Raw genomic sequence first — 22,006 nt, 5'->3', positions numbered from 1 at the left:
TATCTGCTGTCTATACAAAATATTCTACTCCAGTTGTTTCTCAAAGTGATTTCCTGGAAACGTTAATTCCACAGAATTTCTACAAATAATGGGCATTAAATATGGGAAGTAGTTTAGAATAGTAGTTACGAGTGAGGGCTGTACGTGCAAAGAAGGTGAGTTCAAATTATGCCCCCACCACTTATGTGTCCTTGGACATATTTCTTAATTGCTTTATGTCTCAGTTTTCTGATCTATGAAACAGGGATAAAAATGGTATCTATATCACAAGATTCAGCGAGTATTCAAAAATAGTAGTTGCCATTGTTATTGGTATTACTATTATGTTAAAAATTACAGTGGTCAAATATGTTTGGGATACACTGGATTAATAAAATGAGACATTTCTCTTCTGAAAGATTTTGGAGTTGTTATTAGGCTAATACTCAGTGATCCTCTAAAGGACAAATAGAATTTGCAGTGTTTTCCAAACTTTTTTCACCATGAAAACTTTGTTTTCTCTGAGCACATTTTTCAAAACTAATGTCAGAGAACTGAGTTGAGGAATATAAATAAATAAGAAGGGGATTTCAAAAAGATTTTTTTAAAAAAGATAATACAAAAGAATCTTTCTACTATTAGCACTCTAGTCAGGAGCTGTTTTCATGTCCCAGAGTCTTGCACAGTGGCTAAGAGTTCTAGTGCTAAAATCAGATAATCTGGCTTTGAGTACCAGCTCTATCATTTACCCACTGCGTGATCTTAGGCAAGATCATGAACTTCTCTGAGCCTCTACATCCTCATTTGCAAAACGGTAGTAGTCACCATGTTAGCAGTGGTATTATAGTTATCCATATGAGTCTGCAGCAACCTCAATTATTGCCTACTCAGAAGAAAGCATTTGACTGAGGGGCGTAAGGCGAAAGGAAAGACCAAGGCAAGTTTCAGAGCAGTAATGAAAGGAAGGAAGTTACCTTTGGAAGAGGACCAAGCAGGCGACTTGAAAGACCAAGTGTGCGGCTTGACCTCTTGACTTGGGGCTTTATACGTTGGCGTACTTCTGGAGTCTTGCATTACTTCTCCCCACGCCTGAGATCTTATTGGAAACTGCTGGTTGCTAGTTTCAGGTGTTTTCTATCTAGTAGGAACCAGCCTTTGCCTGGTGCCAGCTGTGACTAATTATTTCCTTAGCGAGACAGTTAACAACCTCCTGTCCATCACCTGATGGTCGCCCGACACTCCTGGTGTGTGTGTTTGCTCTGCTCATACCTAACTAGCTACCGACAGAAACAACCATGCTTCTCTCACAGGATTGCCATGAGGACTGAAGGAACAATTGTAAAGCACTTGCTAAAATGTTACCAAGCTGGGGACAGAAATCCTGCCCAGGGCATCCTGGGTACTGATGTGTTTCTATTTCCCTATCCCTCCTTAAGCTTCTGACCTTCTGATGCTTCCTTTGACTTGAGAGCCAGGAAAATGCAGATGTCTTCAAATATTTCTCCCCGAGGACATATTATTGCTAGTAGAAGATTTTCTTGGATGATAACATAAATCCAAAACATAAAGAGGAGTGACATAACAAAGTATTCAGTTTCTCAGAGCCTTCATGACTGAGCCTGGCTGTAATTGTGTCACTACCAAGACTTTGGGACCAAAGGAAGCTGCTCTGAGAAATCCTATATTTTCTCTTGCCTTGTGTGCCTTTGCTTCTGCTGGATTTCTATATTTTTTTATTATAAATTCGGAGATTAACGTAATTATACTGGGGCCATTGTAGGGTTGGGGAGGAGTGTTTTTTCTATCTGCAGCCAAACAGAAATACTATAGTACAGCAAAACCGTCTCAACAGTAAGCACACAATGAACATTGTTAGCCAGCATTGCCATTCAGGGCCGGAGTCAGGGTTTGTGGGGCCAGAAGTTTAGACAATTTGGGGGAACTCTGAAAAAAAAAAGAAATACAGAATTGTAACACAGACACAGAATCTTAGAAGGGATCCATGCAAGTGAGCCCTGAAGCATAAGCTTTATTAGCTTTACAATAAATCCACTGAGGAGAGAGAAAATACGTGTTCTTGCCTTCAAGGATTTTAAAATAAAACAAAGGAAATAAGACAATGCATAAGAGTTTTAGCAGCAATCAAAATATAAGAGAAAATTCAGTATGGTGCTATGTAAATGCCACAAAGCAGTATATAATACATTTCTAAGTGAATGGCACAGATAGTATATGTTGCAGAAACTCAAAAGATAATCACCATAAACTGAAACGGTTTTAGAAGGATTCACAGAGGAGGTGTCATTTTAATGAGGCTTAAAATGAAGGATTGGAGTAGGCAAAAAGAAAGAAAAATTCTGTGTATTCAGACGTTCAAATCATTTAAGTTAAAAGGAGAAAACCTGCTTGGTCGGGGCAGAGGCTTTTGGAAGAACAGTAACTGAACACAGGTTCAGGAGCAGCCAATTAAAGGCCTTGAAATGTCGACCTAACAACTTTGAGCTTAACCTTGCAAGCTACTAATCTTGAAAACAATGGAGTAACATAATCAAAGTGGTGTTTCAGGACAGCTAGCCAGGTCATTGAGTGTGGAACAGAGGCACTGGCAGCAGGTACAGCCTCTGAGACCATATTATAATAGTCTAGATGGTCTTCAAGCACCAATGCTGATGATGGAAATGAAGGGACATATTCAAGGGATATCGGCAAAGAGGAATTAACAAGAATCGATAACTGTTTGTGGACAACAACAACAACAAATGACTAAGAGGTCAATGATAACACCAGACTCTGAAAGCTGGTAACTTGGAAAATAACTGAACTGGCAAGTTGGAAATGAAGAGATTTTGTAGGAGGACAAGTTCATATTTAGGTATATAAGGTTTAGTGTAAAGAAAGAATACAGGTTTTCATGTTCATGAGGAAATTGTAAATATGATTCAAAAGTGACTCCAAACAAAGAATGTCTACTGATTAAATTCTAGTAGCCTAAGAAATGGATTTTTTCAAATCAAAGTATCATCATATATTGGAAGGTTCTGAGTTTTAAGTCAAGAAACCTCAGCTGTAGACATTATATATATATATATATATATAAAATATATATACATAATTATATATCATCTAGTAATATAATGTAATATATATTATACCACAAAGCATTTTATTCTTTTCATTTTAGATTCAGGGAGAACATGTGCTTATTTGTAACACAGGTATACTGCATGATGTTGCAGTATGGGCGCTTAATAATCCCGTTGCCCAAGTAATGTACATGATACCTGATAAGTACTTTTTCAATGCTTGTCCCCCACTTCCTTCTTCCTCCCTTTTGGAAATCTCAATGTTTATTGTTCTCATCTTTGTTTCCACATGCACCCAATGGTTAGCTCCCACTTGTAAGTTAGAACATGTGATATTTGGTTTTTTTAATCTATTTTAATTTTCTCAGGATACTGGCCTTGTGCTGCATCCATGTTGCTGCAACGGACATTACTTCATTCTGTTTTATAGCTGTATACTATTGCATGGTGCATAATTACCTCATTTCCTTATCCAATCCAAGATTCATGAGCACCTGCTTGGATTCCATGTCTTTGCTGTTGTGAATAGTGCTGCAATAAACCTATGCTTATAGGTGTCTTTTTGGTAGAATAATTTATTTTCCTTTGGGTATATACCCAGTAATGGGGTTGCTGACTCAAATGGTATAAATCTATTATTAGTTCTTTGAGACATCTCCAAACTGCTTTCCACAGGGGCTGAGCTAATTTGCATTCCCACAAACAGTATACAAGGGTTCTCCTTTCTCCATGACTTTGGCAACATCTGTCATTTTTTGACTTTTCAGTAATAGCGATTCTGATTGGTGTGAGATGGTATCACATTGCGGTTTTGATTTACATCTCTCTGATGATTAGGTATGATGAACAATTTTTTGTATGTTTGTTGGCTGCTTTTATGTCTTCCTTTGAAAAGTGCCTATTCATATCCTTTGTCTGCCTTTTTCTTATTAAATTACTTACAGATTCTATACATTAGTCTTTTGTTCTATGCAGTTTGCAAATATTTTACTCCATACTATAGGGACAGGTATATTTAAGGGAGCTAACTGACTGGATCCTTCACAGGCAGAGTTCCAATATATTATGATTCTCTGAAACAGTCACCTAATTTTCCCTAAATTAGTCAGTGAAGTCCATAAATTTTAAAAACACAAAATATCTACGTTTAAAATCTTTCTTCAAAAGCTATAGATAACTTGTTAGAACTAAGCATCACAATACTGCTGTACAATTTTTAAAGGGGCACAGTTTTAACTTATAGTTCCTAGAACTTCAAAGAACACTGTCAATTTAAATTTAGTGCTTTGCAAATACCACTCAATACCTGAAATAAAACAATTATCTGTATTGACTCTGTGGACTAACATTTTCACATGAATTACTAATTAATATTGTTTCATGGATAATTTTCTTACATGCTTATCAAATATAGACTGTTCATTCCAAAAATCTCAATTCCGGTTCACACAATCTTTGGCCCAGCTTTCTGAGTCATTAAATTTTTCAGATACTCATGTTGAATAAGCTGAGGTATTTGGAAACTCCGAGAAAAATAATAGCCACTGTAAGAAAACATGGCCGCATATCATAATGTGTGTTCTTCATTTTTCTCACTGTTGGCACTCAAAATACAAAATCTCTAACCTTCATACTTCTAGAGTTCATTAAAAGGTTGCCCTGGCGCCCCTGATGGTGCTGGGGGATCATTGAAAATTGGAGCATTCACTTCCATTAGTAAGCCTTGAGCCCCAGGTTTAAATGTGAGAGTTACAGGCCTGTGTATCACTGGTGTACTGTTCCATGTTGTGGTAGTTTTATATTCCAACTACCAAAATGAGACAGAAGATCAAATACCATGATATAAGTGAAGCAATGTGTTTCTTGTTCCCTTGGTCTTGATGTAATTAAGCTCAAATAACATTTTTACCAATATCCTCAAGGCAATGAATACTTCATTGCATTTTTAAAAATTCTATTAGTTGCATTAAAATGTTTTTACCCATAGCAAAATTTCTACAAAAAAAAATTTTTGAAGAATTGTTTGTTGTGACTTAATACAGGTACATTACCTATGCAGTACATACAAGGTTTACCAACATAAACATGTTTTTATTCATTCCACAAACAAGTTTTGAGAATAGACTATATGCAGCTGCTCACTAGGTTCTATAAAGGAGAGTCAAAGAGCTAAAGATGTAATCCCTGCCCTTAAAAAAGTTATAATCTTTATTATTAGGGGAAAAAAACAAAATGCACATCTACAAACTAATGAACAGTTCAAAAAAGCATTAAGAACCTGATTGGAATACACAGAAAAGTAATAAAAACATAGAGATAAATATGAGTTGGAGTAGTCAGAAAAGCCTCCTGGTTTGGGAGGCCAAGGTGAGCGGATCACGAGGTCAGGAGATCGAGACCATCCTGGCTAACACGGTGAAACCCCGTCTCTACTAAAAACATAAAAGATTAGGCCGGTGTGGTGGCAGGCGCCTGTAGTCCCGGCTACTCCCGAGAGGCTGAGGCAGGAGAATGGCGTGAACCCGGCAGGCGGAGCTTGCAGTGAGCCGAGATCGCGCCACTGCACTACTCCTGCCTGGGTGACAGAGTGAGACTCCGTCTTAAAAAAAAAAAAAAAAAGAAAAGAAAAGAAAAGAAAAAAAGCCTCCTGGAACTTGAGCTGCACAAGAAAGGAAAATACATATATTTAATGTAACTATCTTATGGATGCTTATTTTGCCTATTTTAATTTCAATTTTTTTGAAAGCTGAAAGTAATCGCCTCAGTTAGCATTTATTGCTCACGTTCTATGCTAGCTGCTGACTTTTATGTACCCTCCCAAAATGTAATAGAATGTTGTTCTGACCTAGGTATATATTGAATGCTTAGCAAGTGCTAATCAATTAATAAACATCATGACTTTTTTGTTCTAGATGATGAAGTTCCAAAAACAAGACCTGTCCCTTGGACTTAGATGACTCACAATCTAATGGAAAAACACACAACTGTGAGCAACATGTGAGAAAACAGCATGAAAAGTGCCTTAATAGAAGTAGGGGCACACACAGCACGGGGCCTCTAGTTCTGATGGTGGGAGCTGCAAGAGCAGGAGTGTGGCTGACTGCCAGAGTTACTACCTGAGACTGTCACTATAGCAGTTACTACTGTTACTGCTTGGGACCGTCATTACAAGACTGAAGGAAGGGACGAACGCAGAAATGAAAACTTAATACAAAAGAAACTGTTTTAAAGAAGACATGAAAACTTAAGACAAAAGTAACTATTTTAAGGAAAGGCTAGCATGGGGAAGAAGAGAGAAGGAGAGAAGAAAGACTCCCTGCTTCTAATGAGCAAAGGCAGCCGCCTAAGCATCTACAGCCCTTATTGGGTAACAAGAGCAGGGAGGAGGAGGTAACGATTGGTCAGCTGCTTAATTGATCACAGGTTCATATTGTTACTAACAGGCTTCAATTACGCCTAATCGTAGGAACCACTTGCGCCTGGGTTGTGACTGACCTCAGCAGTCTTTCTGGGCGGCAGGCGCAGTTTGTCAGTTTGCCAACATTCTGCATTTATGAGAACAGTTTGTTGCTTACTCATGTAGCCTCCAGTGTTATACTGAGTTGATCACGACCCTCACTCTTTCCGCCTCCAACACGGGAGTGCCAGCAAAGACCTCACAGGATGTGCAGGAACAGAACAGGAAAGGAAACAATTATGTTACAAATGGAGGAAATAGCATGAACAAAAGCCCAGAACCATGAGAAAGCTGAGGGGAGATAGGAGATAAACGGAGCATAAGGGACATGGTGGATGGGGTGTGGTGAAAGAACTGATGTTGGCAGAAGGGGTGCAGATCACTGAGCTGACATTCGAGTTTATGCTGAAGCCATGTGGACCACTGAAGGTTGTAAGCAGGGAATTTACTGACAAGTTTTATGTTTTAGAAAAATCACTCTGGAAGATGTATAGAAAAACCAAAACACTCTGAGAAATCTGAAGTCTTAATCCAAATTTATTTTATTTATTAATTATTTGTTTCTATCCCGATTTCTCCTAACTACACTGGTAAGGTTTTATTTTCAAAGTTATAGTCTTTATTTCAAATGGTTCTTATGCAATGTTTATAAGACAAAAGGATCTTAAAGAATACAATTGAACTCAATTCAATAGAACTCTATTTTCTCACTACAACATAATACTTCTTGAATTTCCTAGTGCAGAATACATTCAAGTCTTTTAAATTATTCATTCCCCATTATGTAGAGAAAATTAACCAAACTGACTCTGACTAAAGAAAAGAAAACAAAATTTAAAGCCAAGAATAAATTATGATAAAACATTGGTCTAAACAGCCATTTAGAAAACTATCCCATCATAAAAGCAGAAGAAATTTGTGTGCAAAAAAGTTTAAAACTCCATATAGTCAGTGGTATGATTGTTCATTTGCTCCTAAACATTCCCAAATTGTGCCTAACTCTGAGCTACTTTTGCTTAGAAATAGAATTAGAATGATTTTTAAAATGTATTCTATTTATTGTTTTCCTCTTTTTATAAATAGATTATGTTCTTTCTAACATCCCAACATGGTCAAAGTCATTCTTCTAGCAACTTGCAAATTTCAGTGAAACTATCACCTTCAGTAAAAGTTCAAAATGTCAAAACAATTTTAAATTTAGTATGAAATTTCACTTGTTTTGCTATGTAGTTTGGAAATATCAAATGTTAACCAGAAAATGTATGAAACACAATAAAAATGAGTATGTGTGGACAAATAAGACATTTTTAAAATTCTGGTAATCAAATGTTCTCTGGTATGAAACTTCTTAAGCAAGATTCCTATTTTAAAATTCTGGTGATCAAATGTTCTCTGGTATGAAACTTCTTAAGCAAGATTCATATATACATGAATATATATATATATAGACACACACACACACACACACACACACAAAACATTTGTAGACACCCTAATGCTCAACTGCTGGTGTATTCTAAAATAGCTTGATGCTTACCAAATTCTCAACTGCTTAGTCAGCTTTCTGTTAAATTTATGAAATTCCCACTTGATGCCAGCACTACATAAAACAGAATTTGACCCAATGAGTTGATTTTTGTTTTTTGTTTTTTAAATTATGTTTCCACAGAGGAATATCCTACAACCTATAGTAACAAAGAGGTTTTATTTGGCCAAAAACCGTATGATTCCTGAAAGGCAAAATCAAATTTCTCTAAACTGAAAGAAATACACTTCTAAAAGTCAATAAAGGAGCAGATAACACTCTTTTAATGGACAGGTTTTGTTCAGCTATATAACCTTTTTTTGACAGATTTCATTTTTAAAACTCTCTACAGGAAAATTACCAATGATTTTCAAATCAGAACAATAGGAAACCAAGCAACATTAAAGTTAGGGCTGAGTTGTATCAGAATTAGAGAATTTTATTTCCAGATGTTCCCCTTTCATCTATAAGGGCAAAGAATTACAAGAGTTGTGCGATTATATTAGGTCAATAGAATCAATGTAAATACACAGTTTGGGTAAGTAGGCTAAAAATTCCTTGCTGTATCATTTCTGTAGGCTAAAAACTCCTTGCTGTATCATTTCTTCAACTGTAGGATTTTACATTTTGCGCACCTTTTTTCAAATAATTGCCTCTATTCGCTACCTTGCCTACATATACAGGGCCCTAAAAGACAAACAATAATTCATGTAGGTTTCTGTGGCCATTTTTTTTATCCTTCTGACAAATCCATTTGAAATTATATATTTTTATATCCAATACTACTACTGAGTTATGATTTTTTAAAGATTTTATTTGTAGATAGGCAGAAAATATCGTAAAATCAAACTGGCATCTTCTCTTAGTAGGACAATCAGCTTATATTTTATAAAGGATGTGAAGGGTCAGCAAAATAAAATTATTAACTTTAATTAGGTTCAAACATGGATGATGTAGGTATGTTAAAATCACTAGGATATTTACTTTGAATCCAGAAAAATTAGCATATAGAGAGAACTATTGATACAAGTTACTTTTTATAATAAAAAGTGAGGTTTATAATCAAAATTTATTAATTGGAAATGATATATATATAAAAGTATATATATAATTTTTAGGTAATCTAATAATCCTATATAGTATCACACATATATCAAATTTAAGTAAGATTTAATGAACAGCATTTTTACCCAGTAAGATGTAAAATAATATTTAAGTTTTAACTACATCTTACTTGTAAGCAAGATATAGAACAAAGTACGTAAATGAGACTTAAAATTATATAAAGTCTTTACTCCAGAGCCAAAAAAATTATATAGTCTCCTATGCGTAATTTTGGCAATTAAAATGGTGAACTAGATACAAACAATATCATAGGAAAAATGTAAAAATCTGAATTCAGAAAAGAAAAAGTTACAAGGTCCTCATTGGGTTATACAAAATTATAATACTGTAAAGCTTGTCCCACTATAGAACAAGGTGATCTCTGAAATTACAAGCCAGTGAATTCAGAACTATAAAAAGGAAATATTACTTCATAACCTTTAGTTAACCTATAGCTACACTTCCACAGAAGGTCATAAAATCACATTCTGTGGTTGGATTTAAAAGCTGGATAATTTTATAGCCACTCATAATGTCAGGGCTCAAGATCATTGCCTTTAGTGGCTGGAATAGAATTCTTTGATCATCCATATGAATATACTGCTAGGTAAGGAGGTAGATAGTAAAACATGCAGCCTTACGGGTTAAATATTGGTTTCTTGGAGTCAAATGACAATGTTTACCACCTTTGTCTTCTTTTAAGCATGCTTAAGATTAGTGAAGGTGAATAGAAGCCACAGAAAGCTGCCTTTGTAAGTCAAAACGTATATTTCCCTTATGGAATCTTCCCAACAATTGATAGAACCATGTGTACAGTAAGCCTACATCTGATAAAACACTGGCATCAAATGGAAGCTAGAATTTCCATTTCCAGGTTCTTTCAACCTGGGTGACCTTCCATTTCCAAGCTGAAACTTCACTTTCCCAGCATCTAAGGTGCTTCTCTTAGATGGTACCTTAGTTTGTAAGTATACTTCCTGTATCTATCATCTGCTTAAAAAGTACCACTTACAATGTCCTCTCTATGCAAGCTTTTAAATTATTTTAAAATGTACTATCCTTTCATCTTTAAATATTTTTTAAATTGTCGTTTCCTGCCTCTGTGCCTTTGTTCATTCTGCCTCTATCACTGTAATGCTGTTCTCTGTCCCTCCTACTTCAAGGATCCAGTTTCTTCCTGAAGTGATCCCTGATGTTCTCAGATAAAAGTGATATTCCAAACCTCCCTCCCCACCTACCATGTACATCCCAAATATTATATCTGTGATTTTGATATTTATCCATCTCTACATTATTCTAAGAGTATGTGTAAATTCATTTGGCTTACCTCTTGCTTAGCTCTCTTCTAGAATGTAAAAATTTTATACATAGGAGCTGTACCCAAGTCATTTCTTGTGTGTTTCACAGCACCTAGTCCACTGTCTTCAACTAGGGCAATACTGTGTGCTTCCTTGGCAATAATGCATGCTAAGAATTACTTTGTGGCATACCTGTTATGGATGTTTTTATATAATTCTTACCTTTCCTCTTCCAGCTGGCAATTGTTTTCTTTCTTGGTTACTTTTGAAATTTCCAGTAATCAAAATAATAAAAAGAAAATTAATCTCTACAAAAATACAGTTCTTAGATCCAGTATTCACGCAAAAAGAATAATGCAGTAAAAATAGATAAATAAAAGCATGCTGAGGTTGTCAGTATTTTAAACACAGTTATGTGGTGTTTCTTGGTAAAGTTGAATGAAGCACCACAAATATCATTTTGTTAACCTGCTTCTTCCATCTAGTGGCAAAAAGCAGGAAGAAACAATGTCCTAGAAAAACACCACGATCAAATGGTTCTAAATGCCATTTCAAGAAATACTGATGATAAGAGTTCAACATTCAAGGTTTATATGATGAGTATATGATAAGTATTTTAAAATAATTTTAGCAAATTGATAGTGCTCAGCTAGGATAACTGTCAAAGTTACTTAAAGTCATACATGTATTTGCATGCTTTCACAAAGACTTCAACTACATATGTAAAGCTATGTATCACCCCACATTAAATTGAGATGGATTTATTTTGGTATACATAATTATGGATCTGGAACAAACTGTTGGATAACTATTTAGAATGCCATTATTTCCTCAGCTATAAGCACTGGCAACCATGCTGTTATAAGTTTTAAGAGGTACAATTGAGAACCACTGCAATTGGACTTCACCATTGGAATTGCCAGTGAAAATATTTCTGCAATAATAGGCAGTGAAAAATTTTGTGACCTGAGGCATAGGGTCAATTGGAAGGGGGAGAGAGGGAAAGTTTAAAGGAGGTACAATCAGCTGCTCTGCATTGTTAGAGCTGCTTCAAAGACATTAATGAAAAATAATATGCAATGGACAGCATAATTGTGCATTCTCTGCACTCAAAGGCCACCAGCTTATCCCTAATACATGAGGTTTGACTGCCCTTCTAACATTTTCTGTTTGCCTCACTGCAAATGTAATTAATGTTTTAGAAGTTAAATGTGGGTTATGCAGAAGTGGAAAGAATGTTCTCCAGGACAGCAACTTTTTCCCGTTCTTCTTTTCAAGTGAACAAGTTAACCATGTGTAATGGTGATAAAAATAAAAAGCCATCAAAGTATTTAATATGTAAAGACTATAAGGGAAAATATAAGTGTCCATGAGTATCATAATTATTTTAAACTCAGTTTTTAATAAAAGAAAATAAACTTTTTGTTTATTTCCTAATTTTTAAGAAGAGAAAAACTTGTGTCTTCCGATCTCTGAAACCCTTTCCCAGATGAATAGGGACCAGCTACAAAAGTTCATTGAATATTTAATCATGGCACACCACCACACTGAAGTTCTTCCTACCGCACAGAAACTGGCAGATGAGATTCTATCCTCCAACTCAGAAATCAACCAAGTGAACAGCGCTCCTGACCCCACAGCTGGGGCCAGCATTAACAATGAGAACTGTTGGTGTTGGATGAAGAAGAGGTGAAAGAACAAGTGAAGCTTTTTCTCTCCCAGGGGGCTTAGTATGGCTCTGGAAAGCAACTCAACTCAATATTTGCCAAGGTTCGAGAAATGCTGTGGATGACAGATTCCAATGGAGCAAGGATACTGATGCTAATAACTGACCAGTTTATGGCTGACCCATGACTCACACTCTGGAGTCAGCAAGGAACAAGCCTGACAGGCAAGGTCAGGCAACTCTGGCATGAGCTAGGGCTTTATGGGTGTGCATAACTTTAAATCCACACTGCAAACTGGAGGAGAAATCCTGCTGGCTGCAGCTGCTGCAGAAGTGGAGTGACCTGGATGTCTGTCCCCTGGAGGATGGAAACTATGGACATGAGCTGTCCAACATCACCAATGCACTTCCCCAGAATGCCATTCACAGCCCAGACTCCTTATCCAGACCAAGACGAACGATATTCACAAGGGCCATTGAGGGCCATGAATTACACTGACAGGACAGCCACCTACAGTGAATAATCAGCAGTGATGTTTACACAGCTCCTGCCTGCCAGCAGGAAAGTGAAAGAGTACTCTTTAATTCCCCAAGCCAGCCACTGTGCCTTGAGCATGTGCCTACAGCCTGTGCTCAGGTTGATGCCCTACGTTCCCATGGTTATCCAAAAGAGGCCCTCAGACTCACAGTGACCATTATTAATACTCTGAAGCTGCAGCAACAGGGGCAACTGGAAATCTACAAGCATCAGAAGAAAGAATTGTTGCAGAGAGGAACCACAACCATCACAAACCTGGAGGGCCAGGTGGGCCACCCCCGATCCCATTGGCTGCCTGTTTCTCACTTTGACTGAGGCCTGCTGCCTGAATGATGACGGCTATCTGGAGATGTCAGATATGAATGAAAGCAGACCCCCTGTGTACCAACATGTACCTGTGGCTGCAGGCTCCCCAAACAGCAGTAAGTCCTACCCGTCATTGGCCCTGGAAGTTGCATTGATGGACCTGGGTCAACAGAGGATAATGCCTGAATACCTCTACGCACAGGACAAGGTGTCCCATAATGAAGAGCAGCTCCTAAGCCAGCAGTAAGATACACTGTTTGCAGTGTTTGCACTAGCTCATCGTCAAGCTCCAAGAGCTGCAGCTTGACGATGACCTAGTGCAAACACTGCAAACAGTGTATCTTACTGCTGGAAGGGGGCTCTTTCAGCAGTCTGGGAGAAGTCATCCACTAAAAGAGTGTTCCCATGCATACATACCTTTGCCAAGTATTTGTTCTCAGCTCTGCTGTCTCATGGTCCAGACCTGTCCTATAAATTAGCCTGACGTGCCATGAGGTTACCTGTTTTAGAAAACTCAGCTTCTGGCCGGGCACGGTGGCTCATGCCTATAATCCCAGCACTTTGGGAGGCTGAGGTGGGTGGATCATCTAAGGCCAGGAATTCAAGACCAGCCTGGCCAACATGGAGAAACCCCATCTCTACTAAAAATACAAAAAAAAAAAAAAAAATTAGCCAGGTATCGTAGCAGATGCCTGTAATCCCAGTTACTCAGGAGGCTGAGACAGGAGAATCACTTGAACCCAGGAGGCAGAGGCTGCAGTGAGCTGAGATCATACCATTGCACTTCAGCCTGGGCAAGAAGAGCGAAACTCCATCTCAAAAAAAAAAAAATGAAAGAAAGAAAACTCAGCTTCTGTAGGTGACACATCCCACCCTCACCATATGGTATCACAGCAGTGTGAACTGGCCTCTGCCATGCTGACTGCTGCCAAAAGAGACACTGAGATTCTGAACAATTCTGGAAGCAATACAGAATCAAAGCACATTCATTCTTCCTTCCTCATCTTCAAACTGGCCCAAATGCATTCAAGATTGCTATTCCCACTGACAGTAGTACTGACAGCACCCTGCTCAACGTGGCCCTGGGACTTGGGTTACAGGTGATGCAGATGACCTTATCAATCCTTAACTGGAGATGCCAGGAGGTGGTAGTGTGGTTGGTGACCTGTGCTACAGAAGTGGGTGATTCTCCCACCTCCGTCTACAACCAGGAGAAAGGAATTTCTAGGCCCTACTCTTGGGATGGGACAATGAATCCTTAGAGCTTTCATATTCCTATTCCTAATGGCCTAAGAAAGGATGGGGCTGCTGGTGGGAGAAGATGGCCTCTGTTCAGCCAGCCCAAGCCCTGTTCTCACTGCTTGAACCATATCCTGATGTCAGCAGAACTTTGACCCTCTCATCAGAGACATATCTAAGAGAGTGAATTTTCAGCTGCCAATACTCAAGTGCTCCCTTGGGAGGTAGTGGGCCAGGTGGTTTCATCCCTATCCCTGTCCATGCTTGTGAGAAACCCCAGACAACTTGGAGGCTCAGGACCCTTTCTAAAGCCCAAAGCCCCAGCTGAAGACTCTACCCTGAGAGGCCTCACTTCGGCTAGAACCCCTGGCAGATCTCCAACCCTGTCCTGGGGGCAAGCAAACCACAGGCTTCACTGCTCCATCCTTGTGAGAGGCTAACAGCACCTGAAGAAACCTTCAACCTTCTGACCGGGGAAGGAAGGGTTAGCAAGAGACCTCAAACAGGGTCGGGCCATCTGGGATGCTCCCCTTTCCCTGGTTTGCCTCAGATCATCTCAAACTTGCTGAGGAGGAGGGAGAACTCATCTATGCAGGCCAAGTTCAAACTCCAAATGGTAATCTGGGCAGACCTGAATCAGGACCCAGATGGCTCAGGCTCTCCCTGTCATGTGCGCGGGCCCTGGTGATCATCTTGCAGAGCTGGTACACACTCTTCACTTCTGCTGAGGCTACTAGTATTGTAGCTACCACAGCTGTATCCCACACCACTATCCTGTGCCTCAGTCTTGACTATCCACAGCGGGAGGAAGTGGCTAGGTGTGCTCACACACTGGCCCTGCAGTGTGCTATGAAGCATCCACAGAACTGTGCCCCTGTCAGCCCTTACACTCTGTGAGGAAGACCACATTTCCTTTGAGGCAGCCTACCAGATTGCCACTGATGCTGAAGTTGATGGCATGAGACATTCACAGCTGTTCACCATCACCTGCTACATGGGGTTCCGTGGCTACCCGCTCCATGCCTTCAAGCTGGCCTTATCGGCCATGAGCCATCTTAACCTGGCCTATATCCAGGATACCCACACAGCCACACAGCCATCAATGATGTGCTCTGGGCTTGTGCCCTCAGCCACTCTCTGGGCAAGAATGAGCTGCCAGCTCTCATCCCCCTGGTGATGAAGAGTGTGCACTGTGCCATAGTGCTTCCAGACATCCTGTGTGCAACACTGCACAATGACTGCACCTGGCCTGGCTGGCACCCCAGGCCGCTGTAGCTCTGGAAAGTTCATGTCCATTGACAAATCTCCATTGTGCCAGTTGCCAATGATGCTGATGACACCATCAATACTTATATCAACACTACACACTCATGCCTACCACACATCAGCTCTTGCCACTATGGAAAGTTCATTGAATTTCTAAGCAAGGCTCTGGAGACCCTCCTGCTGCCCCAGGATGACCACCTGCAATTTGCCCAGTTCATCGACAACCTCAAATAAATCTACAAAGACAAGAAAAAGCTGATGCTGCTGGTGCGAGAGCGCTTTGCCTGAGGAAGCAGATAGCTCACCACCAGGGCAGACTGGGTGCCCAGGTAGGATCAGATCAGGCCAAGGACACTGAAACATTTGTCCATGAATGTGTCCTTTCTTTTTGCCAGATTTCTCTTCCCCATTCCTCTTAAATCTCTCTCACCACCTAAACGTTTGTTCCCCATCTCTGTGCCTCCTCTATTCATTCTCTCACCAAATGAGCTTCTAAGCACCAGTCTCCGTCTGCCATCAGATTAGCTGCTTTAGGTGCACAGTTCTCTTCTCACCCCGTACTTGCTTTCTTCCCCTGCCTTTCTATCTCAGTCTTCCTCTGCCTACTTTTGCCACAGTCTCATTGCTCGCTGACTTGGAGGCTAGGGCTGGTCTGCACTTAGCCTCTCCCTTCCTGACTAATTTCTAGCCCCAGTGGGCAGCCCTGTCTTAGCCCTGGCTGACCTCCACAGTGTATCATCATGTTCCTGCTACCTTCCTGACCCCTATGCTCAGTCTGGAATTGTTGTAGGAGGTAACAAGGGCACTCAGAAGAGTCAGTTGGATACCAGTGTCTTGGTGTTTACTGTTTCATGTCTTCATTCCTGAGTTGGGGATGGGGTGTGACAGAGAAGGGGTGGTATAGCTAGAATGCAAACTAAGAACTTCTCCATCTGCTTTAGTTTTTCTTCTTTGACAAACTGTCACCTTTTTTACTCCAAAATGACCATGAAGTTGTGTTAACCGTTTGTGGCTCCTCAAGTCTTACCATCCAGCCAAGGGCCACTACGTCTCAGCCTAATGTGTTGGTTAAAAAAGAGAAAGAGAGAAGCCACTCTCATTTCTGTATCACAATTGCCCTTTTTTGGCAAGTGTGTGAACTCACAGTGCTTTTCTATGAATAAACCATGGATCACATTAAAGATCATTTTTCTGAAAGAAAAAGAAAATCCTAAACCCGGAAGGGACCAGCAAATAATTATAGAAGATTATAGATTTCCTGTGAGTGCATATGGATCAGGATGACCTGATGCTATAAACTCAAATTCATGTGTTGAAATCTCATTCCCTATGTGATGGTATTTGGGGGTGGGGCCTTGGGAGGTGATTAGGTCATGAAGGCAGAGACTTCGTGAATGAGATTCATGCCCCTATTAAAGGACCACAGAGAGCTCCTTCATCTCTTCTGTCATGTGAGGACACGGTAGAAACATGACTGTCTATGAACCAGGAAGCCAGCCCTCACCGGACACAGAATCTGCTGACCACTTCAGCTTGGGTTTTACCATCTCCAGAACTGTAAGAAATAAATTTGTTTGTATGCTACCTAGTCTATGACATTCTGTTTTGGCCCCTAGATTAGCTAAAGTGCCAACATATCAACTTGTACACATAATTTGTGGAAACTCTGATGCCAAATCTTTGATGGCAAAAGGTGATTGGTCTGCTGGAGAAATTAACCTACATGATCCCTCTTTTCACAATAAACCAGACAGTCAAAACAGGCAAAAGTAGGTCAAGGTCTTCTAAAAGCCATACGTGAAAGGTTTCCAATGACAGTTGATTCAATAGTAATTCAATCACACAAACAACCACAACAAAAACACACAACTATCAGAGATTTTCAGGATAGCCTCAAAAACACCATCTCACATGAGTTAAGAAGGCATGAAGTTTCAAAAAGTCAAACTTTATTAAAATGTCATTTTATAAACTTGTAATTCTGATATTATGAATAAATCTTAGGACAGGTGGCGGCATGGAGACCCCAGGGCACAAGTGGTGAATTTGGAAGCTTCAGTTCCTATATCCTTTGGAGATGCCCCCCTGGCCCCTGCATCCCCCACCCACCTGTCAAGAAGAGCCCATCCTTGGCAGCACATCAGGGACAAACAGCCCAGATGCCCAGTTGAGGACAGACGTCCATGCCTGGAGGAAGAGACCACCTCTGGGTGCAGGAGGAGCTGCTAGAACGCCTCCTCGCAGGCTCCTTTTCCTGCTCTGTAGCACTTTTTGCAGGCAGATATACACCCCCAGCAGCAGTAGCCCAAGCAGGTCCTGCAGGAGCACAGCAACAGCTCTGTTTAATGAGAGAAGCTTCTCTCCAGTGAGGCAGAGGAGCCCAGGCTGCACACCCTGGTCTCCACCTCCATGACTCCCACTGTGCCCAGGACCAGGAGCAGTGTGGGAGCTGCTGGCTGGGGCCATGTTGGCCACCCCATCTCTGCCACCTCTAGCTCCAGCCACACTTTCAGATCCAGGGCTGAGGCCAGTGGCTACAGTAGGTGCCATGATGTCAGGCAGCTCCTCATTGGGCTGGTCCTTGGCTGTACCAGGGCAGCGGCAAGAGGGCTGTGGAGCTTCCTCTAGCTCCAACACTGTCCCTGAGGGCGCTCTTCCCCTGGTGCTGGCACTGGCTTAACAGTGCTGGAAGTTCCTGTATTGCTGGAAGTTCCTGTATTGCTGCATATGGAGCAGGAGCTGAAAAAGGAGAAAGGGTCACAAACATCAGTCACTTTCCAGTGGAATTTCCAAACACAAAAACAACCTCATTGAATTTAAAGGAATTCAGCCTGAAAATACCACCCCCAGAAAGTCTTCCAGACTGCAAGCCACCTCACATGTGCCTGTGCCTCGAGGGGCTCCAGAGGCTCCAGCCAGATGAGGACAAGGACAACGTGCAGATGAGGCCCTGATGGGATCACTAGTGAGGCCTGCCCTAAGGTACCTGGGGTGCCTTCAGTCAAATGGCCAGAGGTGTCTGGGGTGAGGGATGAGCCTTCATCGACGTCATCAGAAAAGGCTCTCACTCCCGCCATTCCTGAAGCAGAAGCCTCAAGATGTGCGGATGCGGCATGAGAACAGCTTCCTCTCCTGAGCGACTCCCACCAAGTGAGCTGGCTACAGGGCTAACTCTAAGATATGGGCACCTGGTTACCAGAGTTATCTTCTTCTGTTCAGGTCTGTCATCAAGGAAGTGAGGTCGCTTAAGTTTCCATTCTCTTGGCCTCTTCCTTCCATAAGACCTGCTCAGGACCCCACTGAGGTGCTGACTGTTCACCTTTCCCCCAGGTCAACTCCTTACCTATACATAGTTATGTCTGCCCAGGGCCTGCTTGTACACCTGCACCTGATGTCCACCAGGTGCCAGATGTTCTCCTCAGGCCTGATTTCCACCTGGGGCTTGTGTGTCCACCTGGGCCTGATGTCCGCCTTGGGCTTATGTCCTACTTGGGACCTTGTGTTCACCTGGAAACTGGTATCCAGCTGGGGTCTGATGGCCTACTGGGTCCTGTTGTTCACCTAAGGCCTGGTGTCCACCTGGGGCCTGGTAATCACCTCGGACCTGGGGATCAACCTGGGGCTTGGGTGTCCACTTAAGGCCTGATATGCACCTAAGGCCTCAGTTTTCACCTGGGTCCTGATGATCACCTGGGGACTGTGTGTCTAATGTCCACCTGGAGCCTATGTATCTACCTAAGGCATGGTAGATGTCTACATGAGTCTGGTATTCAACATGGGCCTGCTGTCCACCAAGGGCCTTGCTGTCTATTTGGGACCTGGTTGTCAACTTGGCACCTGATGTACACCTTGAGTCCAGTGTCCACCTGGGACCTGATGTCTACCTGGAGGACTGGTGTCTTTCTGAGGCAGGAGGATCCCTGGGCCCCAGGAGGTCGAGGCTGCAGTGAGTTGTGATTGCGCCACTGCACTCCAGCATGGGTGACAGAGTGAGACCCTGTCTCAAACAAATAAACAAACAAAAAACCACACAAATTATATAGCTGTACAAAAATATTTTATTTCTTTATAACCTTATTCTACAAGCTTTTTTCTATTATTTATTTATTTTACTTTTAAAACTTTTTTATAAAACCAAGACACAAACACAAACAGGGTCAGGATCATCAATAGCACTGTCCTCCACCTCCATATCTTGTCCCACTGGAAGGTCTTCAGGGGCAGTAACATGCATAGAGTAATGGGGGAACCTGCCCCCAATATTTCAACATAGGTTATTTCTATTTTCCAAAATTGTCAGCTGGCTAATAAAGAGAAAGAGTACAAAACGAGGAATTTTACAGCTGGGCTGCCGGGGGTGACATCACCTATATGTAGGACCGTGATGCCCACCTGAGCCTCAAACCAGCAAGTTTTTTATTAAGGGTTTCAAAAGGGGAGGGGGTGTAAAAACAGAGAGTAGGTACAAAGATCACATGCTTCAAAGGGCAAAAAGCAGAGCTACTGATAAGGGTCTATGTTCAGTGGTGTACGTATTGTCTTGATAAACATCTTAAACAACAGAAAACAGGGTTCGAGAGCAGAGAATTGGTCTGACCACAAATTTACCAGGGCGGAGTTTTTCTCCACACTAGTAAGCCTGAGGGTACTGCAGGAGACCCAGGGCGTATCTCAGTCCTTATCTCAACCACATAAGACAGACACTCCCAGGGTGGTCGTTTATAGACCTCCCCACAGGAATGCATTCCTTTCCCAGGATATTAATATTAATATTCCTTGCTAGGAAAAGAATTTATCGATATTTCTGCTACTTGTACATCTGTTTATAGGCTCTCTGCAAGTAGAAAAATATGGCTCTTTTTGCCCGACCCCGCAGGCAGTCAGACTTTATGGTTGTCTTCCCTTGTTCCCTAAAAATTGCTGTTATTCTGTTCTTTTTCCAGGTGCACTGATTTCATATTGTTCAAACACACATGTTTGACAATCAATTTGTACAGTTAACACAATTATCACAGTGGTCCTGAGGTGACATACATCATCAGCTTACAAAGATAACAGGATTAAGACATAAAAGTAAAGACAGGCATGAGAAATTATAAAAGTATTATTTGGAAACTGATAAATGTCTACATTAAAATGAAATCTTCACAATTTATGTTCCTCTGCCGTGGCTCCAGCCGGTCCCTCCGTTCGGGGTCCCTGACTTCCCACAACAATGGAGTTGTCATCTCCTATGATAATAATGCCTTCTTCTGGAAACCTCCTGAAGGACCTGCCTGAGGTTGTTTCATAGTTAACTTAAAAAAGAAAAGTAGTAAGAATATACTCTAAAATAACAATAAAAACTGTAGAATAGTAAATACATAGAACATTAACATCATCATTTGTTATTTTCATCAAGCATTATGCACCATACATAATTGTATGTTCACACCCACATCACCACAAACATGTAAGTAATGCATAACACTGTGACATTACAACAGATGTTGTAATGATGTTGCTATATGTGATAGTTCCATTATAATCTTATGGGACCACTGTCTTATGTGTAGTCTGTTGTTGACCAAAATGTCATTATGCAGTGCAGGACTGTATTTGAAAATGGTACAAATATACTCAGAAATACATGAAAGATTTCTAGGCACAGTGGCTCATGCCTGTAATCCCAGCACTTTGGGAGGCTGAGGCGGGCAGACCACCTGAGGTTGGGAGTTCAAGACCACCCTGACCAACATGGAGAAACCCTGTCTCTACTAAAAATACAAAATTAGCTGGGCATGGTGGCACATGCCTGTAATCCCAGCTACTCGGGAGGCTGAGGCAGGAGAATCACTTTAACCTGGGAGGCGGAGGTTGCGGTGAGCCGAGATCACGCCTTTCACTCCAGCCTGGGCAACGAGAGTGAGACTCTGCCTCAAAAAAAAAAAAAAAAAACGAAAAGAAATACATGAAAGATGGAACATTAGGGCAACAACAAAAGACATGGAAATTTTATTTTATGCCTTATTTTATACAAGGAAGTTGACATCAATGTCATTGAAGTTTGAGGTTCTGATTAGTGGAACTTAGAGAGATTAGGGAGAAATGAAAAAGAATAAAGAAATTTTTTTTTCTGTGATCCCCATAAAATTACTCAATATGGAATCAATGAAATTTCTGCAGCTTTGATTGGACAGATAGATGATAAGTAGATGATAGATCAACAGAGATAGAAATGGGTAGATAGATAGACAGACAGACAGATAGAGATACGATCATGATTCTTCACTTAACCAAACTTTAGTCAGGCTCTTAAACCTTTTCCTAAGTCCATCTGTATTTCCTTGTAAAATTCACTTTTAGGAAGAACCCTCCACCCTGGATGCCTCATCACCCTGAATGTCTCATCTTGCTGGATATCTGATAGGGCTCCTCATCCCTTGCCATTATATGAACATGATGGAAATTGCTGTTTGGGGATTGCTTCTCATCTCATTCCATCCCCTTGCAATTCCTTCAGTGGTTGGAACACAGACTATTGGGGGCAGAGTGCCAACCTGGCT

At 40.9% G+C, this 22,006-nt stretch overlaps 1 protein-coding gene and 2 pseudogenes across 1 annotated transcript in view; 1 reads left to right on the top strand and 2 right to left on the bottom strand.

Annotated features, from left to right (window-relative positions):
- Window positions 1-11,914: 11,914 nt before the first annotated feature.
- Window positions 11,915-15,749, top strand: LOC471306 (zinc finger SWIM domain-containing protein 5-like; annotated as a pseudogene).
- Window positions 15,750-17,530: 1,781 nt separating this feature from the next.
- LOC107974047 (uncharacterized protein C2orf27A-like) lies at window positions 17,531-18,538 on the bottom strand (annotated as a pseudogene).
- A 965-nt stretch (window positions 18,539-19,503) lies between these two features.
- The window catches only part of C4H4orf33 (chromosome 4 C4orf33 homolog), a 38,809-nt gene continuing 36,306 nt past the window's right edge, over window positions 19,504-22,006 (bottom strand). The window contains exon 7 of the transcript XR_010156704.1: window positions 19,504-20,737. The gene's annotated coding sequence lies outside the window, so the exon portion shown is untranslated. The remainder of the gene's footprint in view (window positions 20,738-22,006) is intronic.

The sequence above is a fragment of the Pan troglodytes genome, chromosome 3 (genome assembly GCF_028858775.2).
Source record: "Pan troglodytes isolate AG18354 chromosome 3, NHGRI_mPanTro3-v2.0_pri, whole genome shotgun sequence".
Lineage (NCBI taxonomy): Eukaryota > Metazoa > Chordata > Mammalia > Primates > Hominidae > Pan > Pan troglodytes.
Note: the sequence above shows the minus strand (reverse complement) of the source record. Positions and strands in the feature narration are given on the sequence as shown.